This window comes from Glycine max, chromosome 19 (assembly GCF_000004515.6).
Source record: "Glycine max cultivar Williams 82 chromosome 19, Glycine_max_v4.0, whole genome shotgun sequence".
In the NCBI taxonomy this organism is placed as follows: Eukaryota; Viridiplantae; Streptophyta; class Magnoliopsida; order Fabales; family Fabaceae; genus Glycine; species Glycine max.
This window is the reverse complement of record NC_038255.2, coordinates 33,243,037-33,250,081: the sequence shown is the minus strand read 5'-3', so window position 1 is coordinate 33,250,081 and position 7,045 is coordinate 33,243,037. Positions and strand designations below refer to the sequence as shown.

The 7,045-nt window shown below is 25.1% G+C and overlaps 1 non-coding gene across 1 annotated transcript; it reads right to left on the bottom strand.

Annotated features, from left to right (window-relative positions):
- Nucleotides 1-2,637: 2,637 nt before the first annotated feature.
- On the bottom strand, nucleotides 2,638-2,719 carry TRNAS-UGA (transfer RNA serine (anticodon UGA)). The gene has a single exon. It is a non-coding gene; the product is annotated as a tRNA-Ser (tRNA).
- Between the last annotated feature and the right edge of the window lie 4,326 nt (nucleotides 2,720-7,045).

Below are 7,045 nucleotides of genomic sequence, written 5' to 3'. Positions count from 1 at the left end.
TCCTTTAGAATATTTAAATTCAAATTAATGTTGATCAATTCAATGATACTAAGCATGTTACCTATAATATAGATATAATTTTTTATAAAAAAAAATAATTAGAAAAATGTACCATAAATTCACGAGGATAACCTTTTTATGAAAGATTTTTGTCCAATTAAAAATAAGATTTAGTTTAAATAATTTATATATATATATATATATATATATATATATATATATATATATATATATTTAATTACATAAAAAACCAAATTAAATCAACATAAACATAATTTGTTTCCATGCAAAATTAGTGTTTTAAATTATTTTGTAGGTGAATAATTATTCATTTTTTATTTATTATCTTAATTAAATAAATTATCCAAATTTTTCTTCTATACATATAAATTTAATTTTCTTTTATATATTAATATTTATATGTCAAAATATTAAAATAAAAGTGATATATAAATTTTAACACAACGATGCATTCTTTTTCTAATAAACAAAAGATGAAAAATTACACTTAATTCACTAGATACATAATTTATCTAAAATCATGTTAATGTATAAATTATTATGGTAAAATTATATTGATTTAATATAATAAATTTAATTTAAATGTATTTTTTACGGATATCACTTAGCTTAAGTAATTCTTTTAAATAATTAATATATATACTTGACTAAAATAAATCAACATAATTATTATTTAATTTTAAAGAAAATATCCTTTTTATTTTTTATTTTTTATCTGCTCAATTAAATAACTCGCATTAATATTTTAATTGTTATGGTGAAAGCATATTAATTTATTATAATAATTTTAATTGGGATGAACGTTTTATGCTTATCTTTTTTTAACTTAAATGATTTATTAAATATTTTTATTTTATTAATATATAAAATATGAAAAAAATATTAAAAATGGAAATAAATATTTTTTCATAAAAATATGAAGAGAAATATAGATACATCATACGGGAATAGATATATAAATTATAGCGGGGATGAACTTTCTTACTAAAAAATTTTATCCATGCAAAATTACGGTCTAAAACTAATTTTTAATCAAATAATTATTCATTTTTTATTTATTATCTTCTCAATAAATAATGTATTCGAGATTTTCTTCTACTTGGATAAATTTTAATTTTTTTTTATTCTTGGATATGTGTGCACCAAAATATTAAAATAAAAGTTATATATAAAATTTAACACACTGGCTTGAATTTTTTTTAATAAAAGAAAGTAGAAAATTTACTCTTAATTCTCTGGGATGAACAATTTACCTGAAATTACATTAATATATAAATTATTATGGTAGAATTATATTATTTTATTATAATAATTTTAATTTAAATATAATTTTTATGAATGTCTCTTTTCTGATTAAAATAATTTATTAAATATTTTATTTTATGAGCATAGAAAGTATGAAAAAACATAACAAATGAAGATGAATATTTGCATGAAAGTGTGGAAAGAATTTACCCTTAACTTATCATATAAAATATAAAAAACAAATAAACAAATTTACACTGTTTAGTGATAAACTTTTTTACCTAAGGTTTTTTCAATCAAAATTAAAGTTTCTTTTACATAATTAATATGTATTTAATTACATAAAAAATAAATAAATTAGGCACTTTCCTTTTCTCCGCATAAATTAGTTTGTAAAGTTAATTTCTAAGCAAATAATTATTGATTTAGTTATTATCTTTTAACCTAAATATTCATGATTTTGATCTAGACAAATTTATTTTTCTTCTGGACATTGATATCTATATGTCAATATATTAAATAAAATTATATACAAAATATAATATTGTTTTTACTCAAAAATTATATTATTTTAATCTGTTATATATTATATTTATATTGTGTTAATTTATATTTATATTCATTTGTCGCATGGGTATCCACTACAAATTCATTTGGGTATTATTTTTTCTATAGTCATTGGATTTTTCATGTTAAGAGATTGTTAAATATTTATATTTAAATTTAATATATATTTTTGTATATTATTTTGATGATTTATATAACTTTTATATAAATAATGTTCATGTTTATTTATAATTATGATTTTTTTATGTTTAGACTCTTTAATATTTTTATTTAAATTTAATTTATATAAAGTTTATATGAATGATGTTAAATTCTTTTTAATCAAAATATCCTCCATTTTTTAATTTAAAAGTATAATTTTTTTGAACTATTCAATTTCTATTTATATTAGGTAATGCATATGACCACTTACAAAAAGACTCAAGATAAAGTTATAACATTATCTAAATACATAAAATAAAATTAAAGTAAAATTTTTCACATTCCTTTGTATATGTCTATTTTCATACTTAAACAAATGATATCAAATGAATATCATAAGTTAAATATTATATTTAATATGTTAATCTTATTTTGATTATTCTTATTTCAAACATATTCTTAATAAGAGTTGATTAATAGTTCATCTTCATTAAATAAAGATAATCACATTTAAAATAAAATTGTGAAGGTAATTGAATAAAAAAAAGTAAAATTTGTGACATCTTTTGACAATATTTATGTCTCTGTATTTTCATACTTGGGATAATCATATAACACATGCTAAATAGTTCGTGTTGGCTTTTAAGAAACAAAAAGAAGTTTCGTCGACAGCAGGGTTCGAACCTGCGCGGGCGTAGCCCAACAGATTTCAAGTCTGTCTCCTTAACCACTCGGACATATCGACAATTTGTTATTAAATGTCTATTACAAAATAGATAATATATTTTAATTGTAACACAAGTATCAGAATTTGAAAATACAAGATGTCATACTTCGATTACTTCATACCAACTCACCCCAAGCTCCTACTATAATTGAAATTTCATAAAATAATTTGCTCAAAGTTATGTTTTTTATTGAAACCGGATGATGATATTTTCATAAGATGCCCGAACTTGGCAATTAAACTGATAATAAACTTTCCCATCACAGTGATGGAATCAAGTTGTTACAATTTTTTTTTTTTTGTCATATATTTCATACTTATCTTAAAAGGAATTAGAGTAGTCATGAGCCTATCTTTATCAAGAGTGAAAATAAAAACTTGTTTTTAGAACATTACTGCTCCAAGTTGCTAGGTTGAATATGATTTTTTCATTTCAAATTGTTAGTTATCATGCTATTAAAGAAGTGGAACATTTGGTTCTCTTCTTTTCTTTCTGGTAAGTATGAACAGTATAAATATCTCATTAATGGATAAGTAAGAGGACATGTATAATTTTTTACAGCTAAAATAGTTGCAAAAGTGAAGTTGAATATTTATACTTCATTTTTTGAAAATCCTGATAAATTGCTTGAATATAAACTATAAAGCAAGGGGGTCATTTGTTAATTCAAAGTATTTAACTTGAGTTAGAGCGATTGATTAAACATGATGGGGGAGTTATTAAAAACCCTTTCATAGTATCTTTGATTGTTGTGGATAAAAAGTGTTTAAAAAAAGTGTTCAACTTGAAAAATAAAAGGAGATGAAAAACATATATTGTTGTAACATAAACACATAAGTGATAAGTGAAAAAAAGAGATTTTCAATAGCTGATGAAGTACCTATACATGATAGCATCACATATTTTAACAGCATAATCCTCTTAAGCACTGACAGAGTAGACGATTTTAGTTGCGGTGACCAAGTATATAAATTACTATTAAATAAGAGACTTTTTCTATATATATTTTATTATTTTTAAAGTTTACATGTTGGACAATAAATACTTATGAAATCATAATTCTAATAATCATTAAATATGACTCTAGAGCAATTTTAATATTTTTTATGTAGAGTTGATTGAGAAAAAATAAATTAAACATCAAAATTTTGTAAATGTCTAAACGCAAGTTTTGTATATAAATTCAAGTAATGGAAGATTAATTTTGATTGGACTGACATCAACACAACTAAAAAATAAAATAAGCAAAATAACGAGTAACCGCAACACAAGCTAAGAGATTTAATCCATATATGTTAAGTAAAATAATATGTATTGTGATTTGTGACACTCATTTAAGTTTTTCTCGTAATATATATTTATTTATATTAGGTTAAAGTATGTTTTCCACTGCAAAATATTTAAAATTTATTTTTAGTTATTGTAAATTTTTTATTTATTTTTCATCCTTGTAAAATTAAAATATGTGACTTTTTGAGTTGAAACTTGTTTTGGATGAATCCAAACTTATGTGAAATTTTTTAATTTAAATTTTAAAATGTAATTTTTAAAGGTTAAAAATCGACACAAATTGTAAAAAAATTAAAAAAAAATCAAAACATAATTTTGTGGGGGTTAAAAATCACCACAACTTATGGAGTGCTTTTTTTTGGTAAGAAATCTCTTACTTCCAAACCCATCAGAGCAAAATTTAATTCCAAATCATAAAAGATTAAATTATTCTTTTATTAACCGTGAAAATCATAAATAGGTTTTCAAAAATATTTTATATTTTTAAGAAGTCAATTTTACTTGTGATTCTATTAACAAATAAATCTTTAAAAACGATACATAAAATCCATTTTTATTATAAATTCTTTTTAGTCATACAAGTAATTATAATTTTCAACTTAAAAAAATTATTTAAGTGATGATGAAAATAGTAATAATAATCTCAATAGTGATATCCATAATAAAAGGATTTATATAAATAGTTTCTCTAACAATTTCTATGACAATAATCTTTTGTAATAGTGTTTTTTGATAGTAATAATTTTCAATAATACTTCTAATCATGCAATCTTTCATGAATTTGATAATAACAAACAAAGAAAATTGAATAAAAATAAAGTTTAAAAAAAAATGAAAATTAGTAAGACTAAAAAATTTAAAAAGATACATAAAATTAAACGAAACGAAGATTCATTAAAAGTAAGATTTTCGACTAAATGATTTTCAGGTGTCTTAATCTATAAACTTCTACCACTAACAATCAAATTATAGAAATTTCTTTTTGAGCTCTTTTTTTTTCACGTGCTTAATGCATTTCATTGACATTTCAGCCTCATCGAAATTTATTATTTTGATAACCATTTTGACATTCTCGACTCCCACTAAATATTTTAGTCTAATCTGAACATGGTTATATTTCTCATCATGGAAATGGTATATATTGAAATTCGTCTAAGCTCTCACACTTAGAAATTTCTCATAACAGAGATAACGTATGCCCCAAAGATAGTGTGTTCGAATATTTATTCTGGATAACATAATATTTATGCATCAAATTTGTTTAAGGGTATTGTTGTAACTTCCTATATTGCAACATTTATACCCATTAAAGCTTCGAGAACATGTTCAACTGTGCAACAATTTTTACGCTAATTGAGGCCAAATGATTATACACATAAGCCTATATCTGTATATCTCCACTAATCACGTCAAATCTTATCTCCTTATTAGTTTACACTTAGTGCATTTTGAAATTATCTTTGATGACTTATATTAACCGTTTCCATTCTCTCATTCTTCTTCTTTGCTTTCTTCACAATCTCGCTGTTACTATTCATCTTCTTCCCCATCATTCTCCTTGCCATTGTTTGCTTTACTGCAGAGAAAACTTCTCTCCGTTCATCTTCTTTCTACTCAATGGCATCCTCTTATCAACAAAGCCCTTCCATGGAGCAACAAGATGCTTCCACCAACACTGATAGGAGCACCCAAATCCCAGCATCTACAGTGACGACTGTTACGAACAGAGGACAAAGCTAGCTATGCTAAACTACACTAATGGTTACCTTCGTAATTCTTCCTTCCTTCTTATTTCATTACTGCCATATTTATAATGATTTCAACAAAAGATAATATATGGCATTCCAAATGGCCATAACAGAAAGGAAAATATCCTAATTACAGAGTGAGATGAAGTTTGTTATAACAGAAAGGTATTTTGGGGCAATAACAGAATTAGTGGAGTGAGTGGTGGAATATCCTGAAGTTGGTGCCCATGCTGTTTATCCTACACTTGAGTCATAGCAGCGTTGCTATCAACGACGCAGAGAGAAAGGGGCTTTGAATTAATACTTATTCCTGGTCATGAAGAGGAACGCAAAAAGTATGCGAAACACAGGTACTAATTCCAGCTTCTCTTAACAATAAAAACATATGTTTTGAATGTCCTTATTGTCCACAGGTGGATTTAGAGTCCATTAAAAGTTGGTTCCCAACACATGATGGAGAACACCCTATAATTCATAAAGATACTACCATTAGGAGTGATTTTTTGAAAGAAAAAAGTGGGATTTTCAGAGCTTCTCCCCCAAAAGACAGAAAGACTGTTAAAAACTTTTGGAAGCACAAAAAGCTAAACACAAGAAGAATATAGGCATTTATGACTTGATTTAGTTGAGCAAGTATGATGTGGTTAGCTTAGATATGCCTATGTTAATGACATCTTTTCTGTTCTGGAATCAAAGTCTACATGCCTTAGAACTACCTTACGATCCAGTTTCACCAACTTTTAGTGGATATAGCTGCTATTACTGGTCTCAAGCCTTTAGGGAAAACTTATGCCCTTGATTTATTCGAGGATCAAATAGAAAGAAGTGAAGTTTAAATCGATTGGAGTGTCAAGTCTTATGGCAGATTTATCAAAAAGAATGCCAAAGAGACTAGAGAAGTGTCTGATGAAGAACATATATTGCTTTCTTGATGTATTGGGTTTCTTCACACTTGCTTTGTACTCGATCTCTTCAAATTCCCATGTATTGCTACAACTTAGCACAGGCTCTTCATTTTGGAGAAAATATATGTCTTAGTAAATTTCTCTTGGTTTCAGTGTTTAAGGTAATGGATGAGGCTGTCGAAATCATGGATACCCTTGGGAAAATGGAACATATAGTTGGCCCTTTGTGGCTTGTTATACTTTTGTTAAATGCGATTTTGGCCAATCATATAACTCTCGAAAGAGAGATTCCAGATGACATCGAACTCAAGATTGAAGCAGCTCAATTGATTTTCCTGACACCCAGCAAGGAGTTTTATACTTGTGAGTGTTATAGCAAGTACATTAAAGCATTTCTTCA